The sequence below is a fragment of the Schistocerca serialis genome, chromosome 2 (assembly GCF_023864345.2).
Source record: "Schistocerca serialis cubense isolate TAMUIC-IGC-003099 chromosome 2, iqSchSeri2.2, whole genome shotgun sequence".
NCBI classification, from domain to species: domain Eukaryota; kingdom Metazoa; phylum Arthropoda; class Insecta; order Orthoptera; family Acrididae; genus Schistocerca; species Schistocerca serialis.
Window position 1 is genome coordinate 280916297 of NC_064639.1, and position 24904 is coordinate 280941200.

General features: G+C 43.9%; 1 protein-coding gene across 1 annotated transcript in view; it reads left to right on the forward strand.

The window, feature by feature from the left end:
* LOC126457043 (uncharacterized) overlaps positions 1-24904 on the forward strand; it is a 191927-nt gene that overhangs the window by 106093 nt on the left and 60930 nt on the right. The gene's annotated exons all lie outside the window — the stretch shown is intronic.

Genomic DNA, 24904 nt, shown 5'->3' on the forward strand with positions numbered 1-24904 from the left:
GGCATTTCCCCCACACACTCATTCAAATTAGATTCTAATTTCTTGACAGCAGTCAGAGTGATTTCTGTCTGCTTGCGAACAGCAACTAACTCATCCCGTGTCTGAGAACAGCATTCACAGTGCTGCTTTATTTCGACTGGTAAAATGTTCATCTGAATACTGAATAATTAACTTTAAGCTAGCGTCGCTGATACTGAGTTAATTATATATATTCACTTTAAGATCTGGAGCTAGAACGCCCAAGAAAAGGATCTGCCTAAATAAAGAGATACAAATCCACAGTACAGATTTCTCGAAGATAACTTTATTTCTGGAACTTTTGTCAAGAATGTGGGTCTCACGGGGCGTGCCGGCGATAAATCCCTGCAGACGCACTATCCTCTGTGCCCTCGGTGGCGCAGATGGATAGAGCGTCTGCCATGTAAGCAGGAGATCCCGGGTTCGAGTCCTGGTCGGGGCACACATTTTCAACTATCCCCGTTGATGTATATCAACTCCCGTCAGCAGCTAATGGTATTGATTTAATTGTAATTTCGTGCAACAATGTCTAAAAGCGTGTTAATATATGACAAATGTCGATAACATTCATTGCTGCCGTTGTGGGAAACTAAACTGAGCTCGATATGGCAGCTAAAACATGCGCAAAGCGTAATATTGAAACCTAAAAGTAAACTCCGTCCTCATGCCGGTAGTGACGGATCGCCGTGTCATCCTCTACCAACGGCGTAATAGGATGCTGTATGGAGAGACGTGGAGTCAGCATACTGCATACGAGCATTTATAAACTCAGTCTATTACTATCTCGTATTTAATTTCAAATGTCAGATTTAATAAAGCAAATGACACAAATCTGGGAGATAAAATAAGGAAATTACTTGATGAGCTGGAGCAAGGGGAGAATGTCAGTAACATTTATGACTTTACAAGTTAAGATGAACCCGTTAACGTTGAAGAGGATGATATTGACCCTACAGCTGGCGACAGTGAAGAACGCCAAATTACAATTGTTGGTGCAGACCCTCCATATTCTGGCGAAAAGGGAGCGATCTTCCGTTGCGATCAAGAAAGCGACCCAGGATTGTTTCTTTATCTTCCTCGTCTTCACTGTCATCCGCCATTTCAAACTCAGCTAAATGTGTTTCTTCATCTTTCGATGTAAGTACTACATCATTCGACCTCGACAGATCTCTCTGCAGGGTAAGGATGGACGTCCCTGGTCATCTGTAGCTCCTAAAAAAAAAGACAGCGCGCACACCTCAAAGAAATATTATTCATCATCTTCAGTCCCCTATCAATGGCGCTATAAATGCCGCTACGTCGTTAGAAATATTTTCTTTATTTTTCACAGATGATATGTTACAATTAATTGTAAATCACAAGAACGAGGAGGTAATGAGAAAAGATCAAAATATCAAAATCCAACGATCACTCAGAATTAAAAGCTTTAATTGGTACCCTGATCTTTGCAGCAACTTTGAAGAATAACCATTTATCAACTCGTGAATTATTTGACAGTAATTTGTGTAGCCCTAGATATAAAGCAGCCATGAGTTCCGAGCGATTTGAGTTTTTAATTTCTTGTCTGGGGTTCGATGATAAGTTGACTCGTGAGGAACGAAAGCAGTCCGATCCATTTGCAGTTATCAGGGAATTATGGGATGAATTTGTTATCAATGTCGTAACTATTAAAATGGACGAACTACTCCTTGCTTTTCGTGGTAGATGTCCGTTTCGTATGTTCATAGCTAGCAAGGCCGCTAAATATGGGATTAAAATTGTCACGGCGTGTGGCGCAGGAACCAAATATATGGTTGATGCTTCCCCTTATCTCGGCAAAGGCACAGATACTAACGGTCTACCACTTGGAGAATACCACGTGAGGGAGCTCTCAAAAACAATGAGAGGATCTAACCGAAATGTTACAGTTGGTAACTGGTTCACATCTATTAAGTTAGCCGACGATCTGCTACAGGAGAAACTCACTCTCGTTGGTACTTTGAGACACAATAAGCGAGAAATACCTCCAGAACTACTTATAACCAAGAAGAGAGAGATAGGAACATCCATGTTCATCTTTGACAAGGAAATGACTCTTGTCTCATATAAACCTAAGGCAAATGAAATAGTCCTTCCGTTATCTACGATGCACGACCAAGCTGAAATAGATGAAGTAACTAAGAAACCTAAAATGATTCATTGGTACAACGACACAAAAGGTGGCGTTGATTCATTAGACCATATGTCTCGCGACATTTCTTGCAGCCGGAAGATTAAACGCCGGCCTTTGTGTGTCTTTTACGAAATTCTGAACATTATGTATGTTAATATGTGGGTAATCCACGTTCACAACAGCACCTGTGAAAAGGAGAACGTCCTGAAGAGGAAACATTTCCTAATACGACTAAGTGAAGAGCTACTCTCACCATGGATGCAACGCAGGTTACACGTACCAAGAATGTCATACGTCCTGCACCTCACTATACAGTCTGTCCTTGGAATCGAACTCCATCGTAAGAACATTGGTGGAAATGCTGAAATATCATCTGCCCCGAGGAAGACTATCTGTCACATCTGTCCGTCAAATAAGAGAAGAACGACAACAATGTTTTGTGCTGTTTTTTGTAAGGCATTTTGCGGAGTATTGAGCGCAATTATGCATTAATTGTTCGAAATAAATGTTCTCATTGTTGTCAAAAACTGTTGTGTCTGTGATAATAGACTCTGGTCTATACTGTTTGTTAGTGATAATTAATAAATAATAAAATGTGTTACCAAATTTTGCTTACTTTTTTTATGTCGTAAAAATTACGAACGTTTGTAACATTAGATAACTGAAGAACGTTTGTGTTCTAGGGTTTGGTACTGTAAGACGTGACGGTAAATTTCATTGTTCGTTTGCGGCACCTCTCTAGCGCAAGTGGTGGATATTTTGAAAAGATTATGATAGGACTGTAAACACTGTTTGCAGAGGATGAGACAATTCATGTATGCTGATAGGAGCTTTTTCACCACTATTTCGAAGCGCATGTATAAAATTGTTACAGCTTTAACAATAAACATAATGTTTCTGGCGTTTATCTGTCGATTGTTTCAAGCTGTTTGATTTTAAAAGCAGGAAATCCTCTGTTGGGCACACTGTATCTATTGAGGAGTCCTCCAGATTAATCTTTTATATAGTCCTCTCTGCTTGCGCGTATCGAATATGTTTTAGTGATAATCAGTTTTGCAAACAATCGATTTCGTGAATAACGAAGTCACTTACACGGAGGGATAAGTGTCTTTATTGTTTATTTTAGAGCTTATAGTAAGACTGCTCTGACACATTTTTTCTATTTCACTCTCAGTAAGACAATTTCTCTGACGCAACTATGTCATGGGTCTGATAACATACCATGGAGTAGCAGTGCATTTAAAATTGAGATTCTCTGTTATTGTATTTGGTTAGATAACACACTACCTGGAAGTTCATGCCTCTCTCGACGGTGAAATGCTTCGGTAAGGAAGCTGTTTAATCATTTCTGCGTTACACCTCGGTGCGTTTAGACGAAGTACAGTGGTATCCACTTCTACGTAAATCAGGTTTACTTTTGTCACATACCTTAACATAGATTCACAGATTATTGATGTCGATGTGGATGTCCTGGTGACGATGTTCCGTCGCTTTCTTGCATCCAGCGTAAGGAAGAGAGAGTCAGCTAGCCTTGGAGATCTTAAAAGGTCAGCAGGTTTAACGTCCTCAGCGGACGGGAAACCCATCTTCAAACTAGCCGTTTTCTCACGTCATTTCGCGGCAACCAACCCGAAAAGTATCACCACATGGCAGCTACGGATCTCACTGCTTCCACAACCGGAATGTACATGCCTGTGCCTTCTATGCAGGCCACATCAAGAAAATGCCTCTGTTTGATTTACTTATTTACTTGGTTTTAGACTGTGCCTCATCCGTTTTTGTATCATTGTTTCAAGGAAGATTACGTATTTAAAGATCAGAAACAGAGCTTTACGTTACACGCTATAAACTAAGTCTGCTGAGTCCTGCACTGCTTTTAATGATTAAATTACGGCAGTAGTCACTCGTTTGTAGAACAGACTAGCGAGAAATCTTTCAGTGGCAAGTCACCATCCAAGTGTATCTCCGTTCACTGGTAGCCGGTGAAATTACTGCATCAGGAACAGTAGCAATTAACCCAATTTCACGTAGTATGTGTTTAAAGTATAGCAGGAAGAATACATGATTAAATTTGTAACTGATTTGGAAGTACCCAGAGTGGGAAATTTAATACACAGAGCGGCCACCTCTGGCAGCAGTAGTACATCCAACCCAGCTGGAAGTCAACTTGAACGAAGATTGAATAACAGGTAAGGTTACGTTATTTCACGCTGCTTCATGTCTATTGGCCGAATGCACCAACCTCAGTCGAAAAGGAAGATAACTGAGGTCCCATGATCAAGGTTAAAAGCAATGTCTCTGGGGTACACCAACGTTAATTTAAACTCCGCCCGAGCAGGCAATGAAGGCCGAACGGTACCGACCGGCCGTCGTGTCATCCTTAGCCCACAGGCGTCACTGGATGCAGATATGGAGGGGCATGTGGTCAGCACACCGCTCTCCCGGCCGTATGTCAGTTTTCGAGACCGGAACCGTTACTTCTCAATCAAGTATCTCCTCAGTTTGCCACACAAGGGCCGAGTGCCCCCCCCCCCCCCCACTCTTGCCAACAGCGCTCGGCAGACTGGACGGTCACCCATCCAAGTGCTAGCCGAGCCCGACAGCGCTTGACTTCGGTGATCTGGCAGGGAACCGGTGTTATCACTGCGGCAAGGCTGTTGACGCCAAGATTAATTGCCAGTCAGCAAATTGTCGTCGACCAATCATGCATTTGACGGCGATTAACTCCGCGTATTGGAATGGAAGGCGCCAAGAAGATGCAAAGACATTAACAAAGAAACTAATTTGCACCCGGCCGCCTATATACACGAGTTTCCTAAACAATCGCTGATGGGTGACGTCACTGGCACGTGTTCTCACTTTCGTTAACAAGCAGAAGTGTGTTTATATTTCTCTACTAGTCAGTTCGTTTATGTTTGGGGAAATGGAAAAGAAAAGAAGGACATCAAATTTTCGAAGTATGGGATAGACATACTTCTCTAATTGGCCTGCGCAGTTGCATCAGATTTTGAAAATAAAAGAACTGACAGTTGCAGTATAAAAGGAGAAATGTTCGATGTCTCGTTTTGGCCATCATTTGTTTCGTTTTTTTCCGTTCAGTTCGAATACCTACGTCATTTAAATGTAAACTTCATCAAATATATGCTAATTAACACATCTAATATTCATTTTTATGAAAAATAGACATATTTTTATTTCTGACTATATACTGCACACAAAAACACAGTTTTTATTGCAAACAAAAACTCTTAATTGCCAGTCATTTATAAAAGACTGTCAATCAACATTGTATGATTACAAAACTAAAAATTAAATTTTTTTGTCTTTTTGTATTTTACACGTCACATAAATCCTCATAGAACACTTACCTTTGTTTAAAAGCTTTAATCCACGTGAAATCGAACCCATGCCCCAAGCAGACAGCAAGCATGCTACTACATCTACATTTACATCTACATCCATACTCCGCAAGCCACCTGACGGTGTGTGGCGGAGGGCACTTTGAGTACCTCTATCGGTCACCCTTCTATTCCAGTCTCGTATTGTTCGTGGAAAGAAAGATTGTCGGTATGCCTGTGTGTGGGCTCTAATCTCTCTGATTTTATCCTCATGGTCTCTTCGTGAGATATACGTAGGAGGGAGTACTGCTTGACTCCTCGGTGAAGTTCTCGAAACTTCAACAAAAGCCCGTACCGAGCTACTGAGCGTCTCTCCTGCAGAGTCTTCCACTGGAGTTTACCTATCATCTCCGTAACGCTTTCGCGATTACTAAATGATCCTGTAACGAAGCGCGCTTCTCTCCGTTGGATCCTCTCTATCTCTTCTATCAACCCTATCTGGTACGGATCCCACACTGGTGAGCAATATTCAAGCAGTGGGCGAACAAGTGTGTTGTGACCTACTTCCTTTGTTTTCGTATTGCATTTCCTTCGCATTCTTCCAATGAATCTCAGTCTAGCATCTGCTTTACCGACGATCAATTTCATATGATCATTTCGTTTTAAATCACTCCTAATGCCTACTCCCAGATAATTTATGGAATTAACTACTTCCAGTTGCTAACCTGCTATGTTGTAGCTAAATGACAAAGGATCTTTCTTTCTATGTATTCGCAGCACATTACACTTGTCTACAGTGAGATTCAATTGCCATTCCCTGCACCATGCGTCAATTCGTTGCAGATTCTCCTTCATTTCAGTACAATTTTCCATTGTTACAACCTCTCAGTATACTACAGCATCATCCGCAAAAATCCTCAGTGAACTTCCGATATTATCCACAAGGTCATTTATGTTTATTGTTAGTAGCAACGGTCCTACGACACTCCCCTGCGGCACACCTGAAATCACTCTTACTTCGGAAGACTTCTCTCCATTGAGAATGACATGCTGCGTTCTGTTGTCTAGGAACTCTTCAGTCCAATCACACAATTGGTCTGATAGTCCATATGCTCTTACTTTGTTCATTAAACGACTTTGGGGAACTGTATCGAACGCCTTGCGAAAGTCAAGAAAGACGGCATCTACCTGGGAACCCGTGTCTATGGCCCTCTGAGTCTCGAGGACGAATAGCGCGAGCTGGGTTTCACACGATCGTCTTTTTCGAAACCCATGCTGATTCCTACAGAGTAGATTTCTAGTCTCCAGAAAAGTCATTATACTCGAACATAATACTTGTTCCAAAATTCTACGACTGATCGACGTTAGAGATATACGTCTATAGTTCTGCACATCAGTTCGACGTCCCTTCTTGAAAAAGGGGATGGCCTGTGCCCTTTTCCAATCCTTTGGAACGCTACACTCTTCTAGAGACCTACGGTACACCGCTGCAAGAAGGTGGGCAAGTTCCTTCGCGTACTCTGTGTAAAATCGAACTGGTATCCCATCAGGTCCAGCGCCCTTTCCTCTTTTGAGCGATTTTAATTGTTTTTCTATCCCTCTGTCATCTATTTTGATATCTACCATTTTGTCATCTGTGCGACAATCTAGAGAAGGGACTACAGTGTAGTCTTCCTCTGTGAAACAGCTTTGGAAAAAGACATTTAGTATTTCGGCCTTTAGTCTGTCATCCTCTGTTTCAGTATCATTTTGGTCACAGAGTGTCTGGACATTTTGTTTTGATCCACCTACCGCTTTGACATAAGACCAAAATTTCTTAGGATTTTCTGCCAAGTCAGTACATAGAACTTTACTTTCGAATTCACTGAACGCCTTTCGCATAGCCCTCCTCACACTACATTTCGCTTCCCGTAATTTTTGTTTGTCTGCAAGGCTTTGGCTATGTTTATGTTTGCTGTGAAATACTACAGAGCCAAACTGCAAGCCGAAAACAATCTTCCATGTTTTAATGTATTCCACGTGACTGGAGAACTTAGATTCGATTTTCTCTAGAATTTTTGATAGTTGTAGCGAACTGGTTTTGAAGAGGTATATTGGAGTTGTCAGCTCCACATACCATAAATATAAAATATAAAAATCCGATTGTCATGCGAGCCCTCTGTTAGGCAAAACAAGCAATGTGGTCACGTGTGGAGGCACTATTAAATTCTACTCCCGGTAAATCTGATTCAAAACTAATAAACTTTCTGAGTTCATCTTACAAATAGTGTATGGTATACGATGCCTCCAGTCTGTCTCAATACACCAAAAAGCACCACTATCTTAATACGGTATGCTTATGAGACTCTGGTCATATCGAGAAAATGGGTGAGCCACGATCAAACGTTGTTGTTTTTGTTGTGGTCTTCAGTCCTGGGACTGGTTTGATGCAGCTCTCCATGCTACTCTATCCTGTGCAAGCTTCTTCATCTCCCAGTACCTACTGCAACCTACATCCTTCTGAATCTGCTTAGTGTATTCATCTCTTGGTCTCACTCTACGATTTTTACCCTCCACGCTGCCCTCCAATACTAAATTGGTGATCCCTTGACGCCTCAGAACATGTCCTACCAACCGATCCCTTCTTCTAGTCAAGATGTGCCACAAACTTCTCTTCTCCCCAATCCTATTCAGTACCTCCTCATTAGTTGTGTGATCTACCCATCTAATCTTCAGCATTCTTTTGTAGCACCACATTTCGAAAGTTTCTATTCTCTTCTTGGTTCAAAATGGTTCAAATGGCTCTGAGCACTATGGGACTTAACATCTGTGGTCATCAGTCCCCTAGAACTTAGAACTACTTAAACCTAACTAACCTATGGACATCACACACATCCATGCCCGAGGCAGGATTCGAACCTGCGACCGTAGCAGTTCTCTTCTTGTCCAAACTATTTATCGTCCATGTTTCACTTCCATACATGGCTACACTCCATACAATTACTTTCAGAAATGACTTCCTGACACGTAAATCTATACTCGATGTTAACAAATTTCTCTTCTTCAGAAAGGCTTGCCTTGCCACTGCCAGTCTAAATTTTATACCCTCTCTACTTCGACCATCATCAGTTATTTTGCTCCCCAAATAGCAAAACTCCTTTACTACTTTAAGTGTCTCATTTCCTAATCTAATTCCCTCAGCATCACCCGACTTAATTCGATCAAACGTAACCACACTCAATTCCCTCGTTTAATTTTGATCAAGGTCAGTGCGCCAGAGTTTTGCGGTGAACAGGGTTCAATGCCGACTTCACGGTAGTTAACTTTTAATCGAGATTGGTGCACTCAGCAGTATGCCACACTTCATCAGTCACAGTGACTGAAAAATGTTACGACAGGACAACAGATGAACACTCCCTGTATCTAGGGAGGTCAGGACTGTGCAGGCATCATCTTCTTGAAGGCTTATGTCATGGAGACCTCGAAACTGGAGCACAGTCACCTGCATTAACACATCAGAAATGTGAGAAATGATGTCTAAATTATCGGCTATGCAGCCCCTGGTGCACATGTTGTGTCTCTGATGGCACCCATGCTAGTATGTTAGGTGCAGGGCCCGTATCATCATGAAGAAGGCGACCTGGCAATCTTTGTTTCCCCAGGAGCCTCCACCAAAGATGGGCTCGTCCACCCTGGTGCTGTACATAGAAATGGAATTAGTCTGAAAAGCTGATGTGGTGTCACGCTGGTGTCCATTGTTGTGGGTGCACCACTGTTAGCGCTTCTGCTGACGGTATGTGAGCTCCAGATGTCGTCACACCTTCCGGGTTTGGAAACTTGTCTTGTTGCAAACAAGTCCATTTCCTGACCGCAGGCACGTAACATGGCTCTACAATCCTGCATAACAGAGTGAACAATATGTCTGTCCTCTCCTGCGCTAGTCATGTGGGGCTAATAACGCGAAGCCTTGAGTACAGTGTTGTGTACAACTTCATACGCAATGGTAAGGAGAGGTGAGCTACAAAGCGTTGCAACAGCTGTTATCATAGGAAAGTTGAATGGCAGTAGAAATGATTAGTGAACAAGTTAAAAAAGCAAACAGAAGATTTACTTAACTTCTGTTCACTGTAAGGAAGATGAAGAAATGCTAACAGCTCTTCAGGTACAGATTTTAGAGCCCATGGTTACTAGACTTTTTAGCTCCAAATGATCGTTCCTGTCATGTCCCTGAAAACTGACCAATCCTCCAGGAACATCCTGTATGTCTGTTTATCCACCTATTTGATTTTAGAAGAGTGATTCCAGACCTATGGACCACCCTGTTAAAATAGTCTATTCAGTTACTGAAAAAAGGACTAGCGACAATACAGTCTTCCGCACACGTTCTTGATGTTATGTACATTTTCTTGTTGTTCCTTGTAGGTAATATGGACAAAACAAGAAAGAACTATCTAGTGAACATGGGCTTAAAGTGCGTACCTTAAAAGCTGTTAGCACTTATTCAGTACAAGAGATCTGTTTCACAGTAGCGAAAATCAACACATACTTATAGCTCTTAAGGTACGCATTTTAGAGCCCATTTTTACTTTTTTCTTGTTTTGTTCCATACCACTACATCTCAAAATATGGAAAGCAAGGAGTTTGCAGTAGAGGAGATTTTTTTCACAGTATCGAAGATGAGGAAGTGCTCATAGCTCTTACGCTATGCATTTTTGAGCTTATGCTTATCAGACTTTTTTGCTTCGAATGATGGTTCCTGTCACATCCCTGAATATTGACCACTCCTCCTTGGACATCATGTATAAGGCCAAACAATATGACATTGGTGAGAGGGAAACTTTGTGAGGCTATGTTACCAACATAGCGGCCGTTTTGGAGACCGCCGTCTTGTCGATGCAACTCGTAACATTCAAATGGAAAAAGGTTCATGTCACATGTACTGTGAACGGATTTGCCGAGTATTAGAAGATGGTGATGATGTTGGGAAATGGGACACCCGTAGGATCATCGAATAAAGAACAATGTTTAGTAGGCAAAATTTATATGTATTCCAGAGTACGGAGCATAGGGATCGCGTCAAGGGGTGCCGTACATGCCACCAACCCTCTGGAGGAGTCATCGTGGCTGAGTTAAGTGGACCAAAGTACAAAAAACAGGATACGAGCGTGGAGCATAGGTGCGTACTGTCGGTCCGAGGGTTGAGAGCAGAGAGCAAGCCACTTCTTCAAACTCTTGTCGCTTTCCCTGCAACCACAAATGACATCTTTCCCACACTTCCTATTGGACGCGGCAGGCACCACTCGCAAAGTGTGCCCTGCCAGTAATTCGTAACTGGTGCAAAACACTTCTGGCCAGAAACATAGATTGGTTCTGGCACGTAAAGCATGAGAACAGCGCCGTGAACAGACGATGGTTCTAAATGTGAAAGAAAAATTTTATTTTTCAATAAATTGACGATAAATCGCTCCTGGGAATTCCCCCAAACATATAGCGGCCTGTACAGACATATCACAAAGATGGAAAATTACATGATATAAACAACGGAGTTTTTCATGAAACCAGGGCGTCAATCATTTTCGAGTTACGTTGTATTTCGTAGGCAACAAGGAAAATGCTGCGGATAAAGAAATGGTTCAAATGGCTCTGAGCACTATGGGACTTAACTTCGGAGGTCATCAGTCCCCTGGGACTTAGACCTACTTAAACCTAACTAGCCTAAAGACATCACACACATCCATGCCCGAAGAAGGATTCGAACCTGCGACCGTAGCGGTCGCGCGGTTCTACATCTACATCTACATTTATACTCCGCAAGCCACCCAACGATGTGTGGCGGAGGGCACTTTACGTGCCACTGTCATTACCTCCCTTTTCTGTTCCAGTCGCGTATGGTTCGCGGGAAGAACGACTGTCTGAAAGCCTCCGTGCGCGCTCGAATCTCTCTAATTTAGGTATAAGTAGGAGGAAGCAATATATTCGATACCGCATCCAGAAACGCACCCTCTCGAAACTTGGCGAGCAAGCTACTCCGCGATGCAGAGCGCCTCTCTTGCAGAGTCTGCCACTTGAGTTTGCTAAACATCTCCGTAACGCTATCACGGTTACCAAATAACCCTGTGACGAAACGCGCCGCTCTTCTTTGGATCTTCTCTATCTCCTCTGTCAACCCGACCTGGTACGGATTCCACACTGATGAGCAATACTCAAGTATAGGTCGAACGAGTGTTTTGTAAGCCACCTCCTTTGTTGATGGGCTACATTTTCTAAGGACTCTCCCAATGAATCTCAACTTGGTACCCGAGTTACCAACAATTAATTTTATATGATCATTCCACTTCAAATCGTTCCGTACGCATACTCCCAGACATTTTACAGAAGTAACAGCTACCAATGTTTGTTCCGCTATCATATAATCATACAATAAAGGATCCTTCTTTCTATGTATTCGCAATACATTACATTTGTCTATGTTAAGGGTCAGTTGCCACTCCCTGCAGCAAGTGCCTATCCGCTGCAGATCTTCCTGCATTTCGCTACAATTTTCTAATGCTGCAACTTCTCTTTATACTACAGTATCATCCGCGAAAAGCCGCATGGAACTTCCGACACTATCTACTAGATCATTTACATATATTGTGAAAAGCAATGGTCCCATAACACTCCCCTGTGGCACACCAGAGGTTACTTTACCGTCTGTAGACGTCTCTCCATTGATAACAACATGCTGTGTTCTGTTTGCTAAAAACTCTTCAATCCAGCCACACAGCTGGTCTGATATTCCGTAGGCTCTTACTTTGTTTATCGGGCAACAGTGCGGAACTGTATCGAACGCCTTCCGGAAGTCAAGGAAAATAGCATCTACCTGGGAGCCTGTATCTAATATTTTCTGGGTCTCATGAACAAATAAAGCGAGTTGGGTTCCATACTGTAGCGCCTAGAATCGCTCGGCCACTCCAGCCGGCTGCTGCGGATAACACACCTCGTCTACAGGATGTGCTCGACGTCCTCTAAGCACATTGTAATTTTTTTAATTTATTGGGTAGATAGCGAAATGTCAGCTATGATGATACACACTTGAGGACAACAAGTCACCCATTTTCGGAGCCGAGAAAATCTCCGACTCGGCCTGGAATCGAACCCGGCCCTCTTCGATTAGCAATCCGCCGCTCTGATCGATCAGCTATTGAGGCGGACATTGTAAGGGTTTCATTATCTTCTGCGCCCATTCCTCATAAAGTTTAACCAACAGATGTACCAAAATTCTCATTATTGATGTACGTCTCACCCCAGTTTCCTGCAAAATGCGGCGCGTACTGTGTGATCTGTGCTCTCACTAAACAATGCCTGAACAGCGGTTGACGTTGCTTCATCCGCAGCCATTCTGCATTGTGCAGCTTTCGGTTTGTCTGCGACAGATGTGCCACCACCACATTCAGGTAATGGGTGATGTGAGGTAAAGGGCGAATTGTGGCGCCCGGAGAATATTCAAAGTTTGCGTGGCCGCACCGGCCGCTCGGCCAGCCGGGACCCGGCAGCAAACCCGTGGTGGCGAACGTAAGCCGGACGAGAGGGGTAGCCCCAGCGCATGGTCCAGCCGCGTGGCTGGGAATTCCGCTGTGACGAGGACTGTGCTTTGTGTCGATGAAAGAGACTTGTATGCCGAGAGTGCTAAAGATGGCGGACTTTGTGAAACCATCATGGCAGACATTTCACAGCTCGTATAGAAATTAATAGTAGCCAGATGAACCACGATACATCAAAAAGAAACATATACATTACTATTATTTGCACGACGATTCTGATGGTGTAATCATATTTTCAATATCTTTATTAGTTTAAAGTTTAGTATCTGACGGTAAATTATACAAGTAACATGCAGCAACGAATTTCCAGAATATAAAAGCTTCATCCGATTTTGTCGACCGCGTGTCATTAGAAAGCTATTAGTGTAAACCTAAATTGGTATGAATTACAGGCATGTAACTTGAATAGTACATGAGCTATTGGACGTCAAAGTGGCTGATTACTCTCGATCGTGTCAGGCCATAAATACCCCACAGTTACACGAAAACACGGTAGCAGCATGCTTATAAATATATTTATTCCTCTATGTCTTTGTTTATATCCGATATGTATACTATTCAAGAAGAAATTGGTTAAATATTTACTGTGTTTTAGAAAGCACAGAGGCATTAGGCTACTGGCCTACCTTTTGCTGCTATTCCTTTGATATATGTCTATTTAGCTTGTTTATTTATTTAATAAAATGTGTTAGAGCGTGTTTATGGTCCGGCCGAAGGAATATTTATTTAATTTCAAGTTATTTAAATGTAAATCCAGTATTTAGAATGTTTTTCATTATGATTGTGACTGTGCGTTGGCTTGAAGACAGGGCGGGAGCGCTCTAGCCAATCACAACGATCGTCGCAAAAAGGACACGTGGAGAGACTATATAGAAGTGGGGAGGAGCATCGTTTCCGGAAAGGACACGAGGCAGGCCTGGGGCAGTGCTGGACAGTATGGCACAGGACACGAAGTGCTGGACGCGACGGCGCGACGGACGCACAGTCGCGAGAGGGACTTGGAGAGTGTGGAGCGGCTTACGCGTGATCGTGGCAGATAGAAATACTTCGGAGTGCCGACTTGTGCATTTGTGAGATTTCCGTGGCTTCTACAGTGAGGACGTAGAGTGCGTTTAGAGGTGAATTTTTGGCGAGCTGTGTTGTTGCTCATAACTAATTACGTGCTGTAGGAATCTATTGTTTCCCTGTTATTCAACTTATATTTTATTTAATTGCTGGATCATCGACACCAATAAGTGTTTTGCAGAAGTATACCTCATTCTCAAAAGTACCTCTACTATGGTACTCATCATTTAAACTAGTTAAGACAGTACCTGCAGATTTCATTTAAGTGCAGTCTTTCACTTATAAATTTGTATGTTACTATCATAATTCGCAATTGCCGAGTGACAGAAACCTTCGACCATTCGACTCATGTGTGTATTCTTATCGTATACTGTAGACTCTGCAGTATTTGGCCTGTAATGCGGCAACTACGTATCCAGCCCCTACACAACGAAACCAGCCAAAACTTTTAATATTGCAACTTTGAGTCTGTGAGTGCGTAGCTGAGGGCCATCACACCAACATCCTCATTTCATGTTACTGTTTTGGAAAGCTCGCAGTGGTGTGTCTGGGTGGCACTGGTTGAATACCTCTGCAATCAGGCAGTTGCTACTCTCTCCTGGCATCAGGACGATCTCAGTTCGTTCGGTTTGTGTTAACGCCATCAGCTTTCACGTAGCCTGTGAAGAGGAAATGTCACGCGCAGATCGAGAATGAATAAAGCTATGCTCAAATGAAAGGCACTATTATAAGCCACTATTGTTTTTCTCGAGTAATTCTCTATATGTTTTGTATGTCACATCACCCCCTTCCCATTTGAAAATGACGGCTTGCGTCCAGGATGGCGGCTTACAGAATGGGCACTATGTTGATAACATAGCCTCACATGTTTTCCCGCCTTTCTCATCTCATACCACTTGACTTTAAATTTCTGTTTATTGATTTATTCTCGTTTTAAAAGGACGGCTCCATAGCTATTGACCACTGTATACTCAGTTTTTAGTGTCTTCTGAGATTTTTTATGATGATTTTTACTTCACGGATAATAGAATTTTTACAGTAATTATTTGACCTATCACTATGTCAGTAGGTACAAAAAGGCAAAGTATTAAAAAGGAACACAGCCGTATGATAAAAGCTAGTAAAGATTTGGAAGGAAAACATGCGCTAAAACTAGTCGACAAAATTATAAACACTAGGGTGTTGAGGATTTTACAATGATTATTTGATGGGCTACTGTACACTCTTCACAGTATAATTTGGTTATGATTTGCCGTGTTTCATGTTATAGTAGGGGAAAATTATTAACTAAAAATATGCAAAACTTACTCGTGGCACAAAAATGAGATATTTTAATAAAGGGTTGAAGATAAGATTTCCAGCCAGCACTTGATCTAATTGCCTTTAAGAACGTTATAGGGCCTGATCCGGTAAATGATGGTGAACGCTGTGGACGGTGAACACTGCGAGGATCGACAGAGAACGCTGCTTGCTGGTATGAGACAATGTTATCAGCACTCGTCACGGTTTGAAATGGGCGTCATTGTGAACCTGCCTGTGGCTGGATAGTCGAGTTCTACAAATATCTAGGCACCCGTAACGTTCGGATTGGACTATTCTCCCATGCTGGACTAAATGAGAACACGAGGCAAACCACGCGCATCTTCAAGGTTCTAGTCGAGCAAGTTCGTCCATACCAAGAGAGGAACACTGTTTTGTGAGGCGAGCATATTGTTGTATTATCATCATATCTGCACCTTTCATTTGGACACAATTAATGGGCTCTCTGTAACACTGTCATTGTGACAGTGAAGGGAGAGGTCATACTCTACCATTGCTATGTGCCCTGTTGTTATGATGTGGGGAGTCATTCGTGGTAGCTTCAAGTCACACATGGCATTGATCCAGCGAATTCCTACTACAAAACAGTACATCACAGACATCCCGAATATTTATCTGATATCTGGTAATGTCTTCGAACGGAGCACGGCAGGAGAGGCTTAAAAAACACTTTTTCGATCGATTCTTGAGTATTTATCATGTTGGTACAGTATAAGAGATAGAGAAGGTGGAATGAAGTTAGGCTCGTTTCGTCACGGGAGAGTTTAGTAGGCGCGATGGCGTTACGGAGGTGCTCAACTGACTCCAGTGGTAAACATTACAAGAAAAGTATAGTGCACCACGGAGAGGTGTACTGTTGAAATTCTAAGAGAGTGCGTTCCCTGATGAGTCGCGCAACATACTACTACCTCCCACATGCTTCTCAGGAAATGACTACAATGCGAAAATCAGAGAAACTAGAGGTTTATTGAGAATCATTCTTCCCCCACGTCATTCGTCAATGGAACAGGAAATGTAGAGTAGGTTCAAACGGCTCTAAGCACCATGAGACTTAACATCTGAGGTCATCAGTCCCCTAGACTTAGAACTACTTAAACCTAACTAACCTAAGGACATCACACGCATCCATGCCCGAGGCAGGATTCGAACCTGCGACCGTAGCAGCAGCGCGGTTCCAGACTGAAGCGCCTAGAACCGCTCGGCCACAGGCGGCCGGCCGTAGAGTAGGAAAAAGGTTTTGTGGCAGGAGGGGGGGGGGGGAGGAATTGATATCTGAATATTACAAGTATTCTCCAACACATACATATACAATAAGATGAATTGTGGAGAATAGTGTACATACAGAACATTAGTCCACCATGGCCCGTGTCTCTATGAAATACCTAAGTGATGGTGCCAGGTACACCCTCGGCCAGCAAGGTACCTCCTTACGTCCCCAAAACATATGTGGGACAGTCTCTGACTTCATTCCAACTCGATGTTAATATGGCAATATCAAGCATATTGAGGGCCATTGACACTGTGATATAACCGCAGATATCAATGTGGAACGCCGGCCAGAGTGGCCGAGAGGTTCTAGGCGCTACAGTCTGGAACCACGCGACCGCGACAGTCGCAGGTTCGAATCCTGCCTCGGGCATGGATGTGTGTGATGTCCTTATGTTAGTTAGGTTTAAGTAGTTCTAAATTCTAGGGGACTGATGACCTCAGATGTTAAGTCCCATAGTGCTCAGAGCCATTTGAACCATCAATGTGGAACGTACGACGATCGTATCCGTTAGGACATTGGGGTGACGTTTGCCGTTAATGGGCTATAACAGCTGACGACCGACGCGAATGCCTTTGGTAATAGCAGGACATCGGCTGCGTCGCCTCTCCTGGGCTGGACCATGTTGGTTGGACCAGAGACGACCCTAGACGTGGTCAGATGAATCTCGATTTCAGTTGGTAAGAGTCGATGGTAGGGTTCGAATGTGGTTCAGATCCCACGAAGCAATGGCCCCAAGTTGTCAACAAGGCACTGTGCAAGCTGATAGTGGCCCCAAAATGGTGTGATCTGTCTTTCTATAAAATGGACTAGGTCCTCTGGTCCAACTGAAGCGATCATTGACTGAAAATGGTTATGTTCGGCTACTTGGAGGTCATTTGTAGTCATTCATGGACTTCATGTTCGCAAACAACGATGGAATTTTTATGGATGACAATGCGCCATGTCACCGGTCACAGTTTTTCGCAATCGATTTCAAAAACATTTTTGATAATTCGACTGAATGATTGGCCACCCAGATTGCCCGACAGGAATCCCATATAATATTTATGGGACGTAATCGAAAGGTCAGTTCGTGCACAAAATCTTGCAGGCAAACACTTACTCAATTATGGACTGCTGTAGAGAGCATAGCTCAATAACTATGCAGAGCACTTCCAGCGACTTGTTGAGTCCATGCCACGTCGGGTTGCTGCACTACGCCGGACAAAAGGACGTCCGACACGATCCAATGACTTTGGTTACCTCTTTGTATAACAGCGATGGGCCAGTTTCCCTCGCGAGACAATCCATCGTCCGCCCATATGACGCTCTTCTCAACACAGTCAGTACACGCATCTAGCCTCAAAGCAGTGCAACACATCGTCCGTATGACACTCTTCCCAGCATAATCCAAACACACATCTAGGCTCGGGCTCAAGCGGTGTAACATCCTGCTGACCAGAAATCAACAGTGCAGACGCGGACAAAGGATTCGATTCTGGGTTGAGGAGGCGGGGGGGGGGGGGGGAGAAGGGGAATCATAGTTTCTTCCCCTCCCCCCTCCCTCAAATATAACTTCCCTTTACTCCCAATAATAACGTGGCACAGATGCTTGGAATTTCAGTAACGATAACTATAAATTATATTAAATGTTTTGGCATAACAGTAATTAGTTTACATCAGTCCTTAGTACACTGCTTTGCCATAACTTACAAACCACTGGAATTCGGAGAAATAGGGCATTTGAAAAGCAATCGTCCGAAAATTTGCGAAGTTGTTGTGACAACCATTTCATTTAGAAACTTTGGAAACGTGATTTACTCCTCAATCAAGGTGTGCACTCAGCATTATCAGTATCTCTTAGGACTGTGATTGTGAAGACATGTCTGCAGACAATGGTTATGCGGGCATGTAAATGACAGGTATGCTGTTTCGCTCAAACCGTTTCCACCAACACTCGGGAAGTCAATCTCTTATGTTTATTTTTTTCTTAGTTGGTAGTCACCGTGCGAGGTGGTTCAGTGGTTAGCACACTGGACTCACATTCGGGAGGGCGACAGTTCAAATCCAAGTCAGGTCATTCTGATTTAGGTTTTCCGTGATTTCCCTAAATCGCTTCAGGCAAATGCCGGGATGGTTCCTTTAAAAGGGCACGGCCGACTTCTTCCGCATTCTTTCCTAACCCGATGGGGCCGATGACCTCGCTGTTTGGTCCCCCCCCCCCCCCCCCCCCCACATCAACCAACTAACTATTAGCTGGTAGTCTTTCGTATTGTGTCTTTCCTTAGTCAACATCCTGTGGTTTGAGGGTCCTACCTTTGGACTCACGGGTCGTGTCTGAATTTTAATCGGGGCAGGTAGTATGGGCAGCCTGTAAATGGACGACTTTTCCTGGCTGGGATGTTGTCTACAGGTGGTTGGGCCGCAAGCCCATCCACATGGGCAAGCCCTTACGCAAACAGCTGAAAAGTATCCTCTGTTAAATACAGCTTGAAATGTCTAGAGTTTCTTGACATTTTCGACACAGTTAGTTTTCACGCTACTTGATTCTCCGAAAGTTACCTGACAAACTTGAAAATCGATATAAGTAAAAATACACTGCCTGACAAAAAATGTGAAGCATTCAGAAGGGGAGGAGGAAACTAAATAAAACTGCACGGGTTGAGAGGGTATGCGATGTTATTTCGCTGGTTATAGTATGGGGTCAGGTGGCAGTATGAGTTTCTTATCAATATGATGTTCTAACACATCCGACCTCCGTTCATGTACTTAAACGGTTGAATATGGCGTCATAAAGGCGTTGTATCCCCTCCTGAGGCAAACTGGCTGACAACTGTTGTAAGTGGTCCTCGACATCCCGGATTCTGACACTGGGGCAGAACTGACTCTTCAGAGCTGGTCCCACACTTGTTCTAGAAGGGACAGCTCTGGGGATCTTGCTGGCCATGGAAGTACCTCAACATCATACACACATTTCATGGAGGCTCCACGATACTATGAGAGCGGAGGATGTCCATGACGTATCATTTGTGCCATCTTATTTTCTTCAATTACTACGATGGTAACCTGAAATAATACATGACGGCTCCCCACTCCATGACGCCAAAAGTAACCCCACGGTATCTCTCGAAAATATTAGATAGTAAGATGTTTCCCCAGGTCTCTGCCACACGCGCCAACGATGGTTATCTGGTCGCTGAACACAATGCGACGCCATTCATCGGCAGTCCATTCTTCCTTTTCCTGGTGACACCACCACTCCAAACGTAATGATTTGTGTACTAGTGTTAACGGTAGCATACACGTGGGACTCTAATTCCCTAGTCCCACAGGTGCTAGTCCCTGACCATTAGATGCATGATGACACATAACGGTGCAGGGAGTCTATTACATGTTGTCGGATGACAGGCGCAGGTACGAAGGAGTTACGACGTTACTGGTACATAGTACGGCGATCCTCCCTTGTGGGAGGATCTGCCAGAACCTTGATGAAGAGTGAGCCTGTCCTCACATTCCCATGCAGCCCAATATCGGACCACTGTCGCATCCAAAATTCTGGATATTGCACGATTCGACCAGCCGGTCAGATGGAGGGTTACAATGAGACCCATTTAAAATTCTGTCAGGCGCTGATAACTGAGTCTCTCACGACTACGCGACATCTCCATGTTATTCACCCAGCAAGTCAAATGGAGAGTCACAATGATACCCATTTAAAACACTGTCAGGCGCTGATAATTCAGTCTCTCACGAGTGCACGACATCTCCATGTTATTCACCCAGCTAGTCAAATGGAGAGTTACAATGATACCCATTTAAAACTCTGTCAGGCGCTGATAACTCAGTCTCTCACGAGTACGCGACATCTCTATGTTATTCACAGTGATCACTCAACACCTGATGCTGTTCACTCCCCCTATATATACCCTTGTATCAACAGTAATGCACTCTGGTGCCCAATCTACCTGCCACAGAGAATTATAAGTCTAAATATTTATGTATCAACCGATAATGCGTGCGTGTATGAAGTTACATTGACATCTGACCATGTCTCCGGGTGCCTCACATTTTTTATCAGGCAGTGTATAAATGCTATCACTAAAATATTCTCTGAGGAGGAGGATATGACCCCCATGTCCACCCTGCCCTCCCCCCTTGGAACCGCGCCTGCAACAGCGTAGTGTCACTGCCAACTTCGTTGTTCATTTAATTTGACTTTGGAACCTGTGTAATGAAACCACATCAGTTCTCAGTGGATGAAAATTCATTTCACTTGCTACGCTCTTTCTGGGTGATTAGCGATTTTTCTCAGTGACTGTAATTGTGAGGAACGCTAGTGTACAACGGTAGCACCTGAGAAACTGTGTGGGCTGCTGAGTGAGCGTGCCCTGCGGTCGGCACAGCGCGCATTGCGCAGGGCCGGCTCCAGCGGCCTCAGTGACCTCGACTCCTCCAGGAAGCGCCGGCTGTCCTTGGCTGCGGACCGTTGTGCCGAACGACCACCACCCGCAATTCTGCGGTTGCGCTACACGCGCGCCCTGCCCAGATACGTTATTATCAGCCTCACTATCACCCTTCTCTTTCGTTGTTTCAAACCGACGAAAGGGAAGAGGGAAGATTACTGCTTACCGTCCTGTTGACGACTACATCATAGGAGACGGAGCACAAAACTCGAATTGGGGAGAAATAGGGAGTCGGTAGAGTCCACTCCAAACGATCCATCCCGGCATTTGCCTTACACTATTTACAGAAAACTTAAATCTATATATTTTACAAGCTGCGACGGACTCACAAATAAAAACAGTCAACCATGAAGTATAGATTTTATTTATTTAATTCTAGTTACTTCGTATGGAGAGCATTAGATATATACTTACTTTTGTTGTGCTACTTCTGTCAACCTCCCTTTTGATTATCTCCTCTTTGTTTCATAATGTTCTTGCTGAGTACCCGGCATTGTACAGGTGTGTATTTACTCCATTCTTCTATTAGAACATCTCCTTAGTCCCCCCTCTCTCTCCATCTCCCATTTTATCTCCTCTCTGTCCATATCCTCCTCTCTCTCCTCTCTGTCCATCTCCTCCTACACTCCATCTCTACCAAGCTGCTCCTCGTCCTTCTGACCATCTGTTTCTTCCCCATGTGTCTATCTCCTCCTCCCTCCTCTAAATCCATCTCCTTCTGCCCCTCTCTCTGTCAATCTCCTGCTCGCTGCTCTCTTTGTCCAACTCCTCCACCCTTTCTCTGTCCATTTCCTCCTCCCCCTCTATCTGTTCATCTCCACCTCACTTCTCTATCTGCCTCTCTCTTCCTTCCCCTGTCTCTGTCAATCTCGTTCTCCATCCTTCCTCTTTTCATCTCCTCCTTTCCTCTCTCTCCCTCCGTTTCCCCTTCCCTATCCCTGTCCATCTCCTCCTCTTCCTCCTATCTGTGCCTATCTCCTCCTTCTCCTTCTGTCCGTCAGTCTCCTTCTCCCTATCCTCCCCTCCCTCGTCACTCCATGTCATCACGCTCACCCCAATAGAAGACTGGTGGTTCTTACCCCTACAATATTCCTTTCCAGATTATGATTAATATGTGTACAAACATGATTGAAATCGTTCCAGAGGAGCTTTTTAACCTTGGTTTACCATCATACGCACGTATCATACATACACAACTGGCCATTAAAATTGCTACACCAAGAAGAAATGCAGATGATGAACGGGTATTCATTGGACAAATATATTATACTAGAATTGACATGTGATTACATTTTCACGCAATTTGGGTGCATAGATCCTGAGAAATCAACCACCTCTGGCCGTAATAACAGCCTTGATACGCCTGGGCATTGAGTCAAACAGAGCTTGCATGGCGTGTACAGGTACAGCTGCCCATGCAGCTTCAGCACGATACCACAGTTCATGAAGAGTAGTGACTGGCGTATTGTGACGAGCCAGTTGCTCGACCACCATTGACCAGACATTTTCAAATGGTGAGAGATCTGGAGAATGTGCTGGCCAGGGCAGCAGTCGAACATTTTCTGTATCCAGAAAGGCCCGTACAGGACCTGCAACATGCGGTCGTGCATTATCCTGCTGAAATTTAGGGTTTCGCAGGGATCGAATGAAGGGCAGAGCCACGGCTCGTAACACATTTGAAATGTAACGTCTACTGTTCAAAGTGCCGTCAATGCGAACAAGAGGAGACCGAGACGTGTAACCAATGGCACCCCATACCATCACGCCGGCTGATACGCCAGTATGGCGATGACGAATACACACTTCCAGTGTGCGTTCACCGCGATGTCGCCAAACACGGATGCGACCATCATGATGCTGTAAATAGAACCTGGATTCATCCGAAAAAAATGACATTTTGCCATTCGCGCACCCAGGTTCGCCGTTGAGTACACCATCGCAGGCGCTGCTGTCTGTGATGCAGCGTCAAGGGTAACCGCAGCCATGGTCTCCGAGCCGATATTCCATGCTGCTGCAAACGTCGTCGAACTGTTCATGCAGATGGTTGTTGTCTTGCAAACGTCCCCATCTGTTGACTCGGGGATCGAGATGTGGCTGCACGATCCGTTGCAGCCATGTGTATAAGATGCCTGTCATCTCGACAGCTAGTGATATGACGCCGTTGGGATCCAGCAGGGCGTTCCGTATTACCCTTCTGAACCCACCGATTCCATATTCTGCTAACAGTCATTGTATCTCGACCAACGCGAGCAGCAATGTCGCGATACGATAAACCGCAATCGCGATAGGCTACAATCCGACCTTTATCAAAGTCAGAAACGTGATGGTACGCATTTCTCCTTCTTGCACGAGGCATCACAACAACGTTTCATCAGGCAACGCCGGTCAACTGCTGTTTGTGTATGAGAAATCGTTTGGGAACTTGCCTCATGTCAGCACGTTGTAGGTGTCGCCACCGGCGCCAACCTTGCGTGAATGCTCTGAAAAGCTAATCATTCGCGTATCACAGCATCTTCTTCCTGTCGGTTAAATTTCGCGTCTGTAGCACGTCAACTTCGTGGTGTAGCAATTTTAATGGGCAGTAGTAAATTTCATATATATTTAACATGTTTCAGACTTATTTGTACACATACTGTATTTCCCCTATGTATCTACGGAATTCCGCCCAGCAGTTTCATTTTCACACAGCTGAATGTTTATAGCGTCGTATCTCCTGAACTATGTGCTATACAAAGATATAATCTGGCAGGTACATCTAGTGTTAAATTTGGCTACTGCCTGCGAAATGTGTTTCCGAATAGAGCTGGTAGTAAAGGAAGAATAAATGAAAACGTCATGCATGACGCGGCAGGTTTTCACGCATCCCTGTATTCGAAATCGTATCTCCTGAACTATGACTTGTACAGGTATATTTTTTTGTAGATACATTCAGTGGTAGACGTGAATAGTGTGTGCGAAAATTGTTGCCAATAGATTTCGTAGCACCGAAGTGATAAATTTAAACCTCTTCCATGATGCGGTAGTTTTTCACGTATCTCAGTATTTATGACGTCATATCTCCCGAACTAAGTGTCGTACGATGATGTAATTTTTATGGTACATTCATTGATATATGCAAATACTGTCTGCCAAATGTGTCACGAATACAGTCATTAGAAAAGATTTGATGAATTAAAACGTCATGCCTAATGCGAAAGTCTCACTGCGTGAACAGCAAAAGTGTAGTAAGCTATAAACTTCTTTCCTCCCATCATTTTCTGGGGCCGTTAGCGGGAAGCAGTTTCACAAATGCTTGTTGCAAGTTTCTAAGTGTTCTCATTCTCAAATACTGTGCAACTAAACTATGGGTATTCGCGCATCGTGAAATACGCTGCTGTTTTACGCACATCCCTCCCCCCCTTCCCCCCCCCCCTTTAACTGGTGAGTGGTTCTTACCCCACAGTGATTCCTTCCAGACATTTCTATCAAGTTTGGTTGAATTCGGTCCAGTGGTTGAGGAGGAGATGTGGAACATGCGTACAAATATACACGTACATCCATTTTTATAATTTGTATGGATTACGTTTGCTGTGGGATCTTATTGAGTGATGACGACAATTGTTTGTCACCTTTTTCTCGGCGCGACGTATCACGAGATAACAACGGCCCCTCTGGCGGTTGCGTTCCTCCGGTCACTACTTGCCTACACTAGTAGGAAGTCTGAAAGGTGAAGCAGTATATAAGAGTATATATGAGGG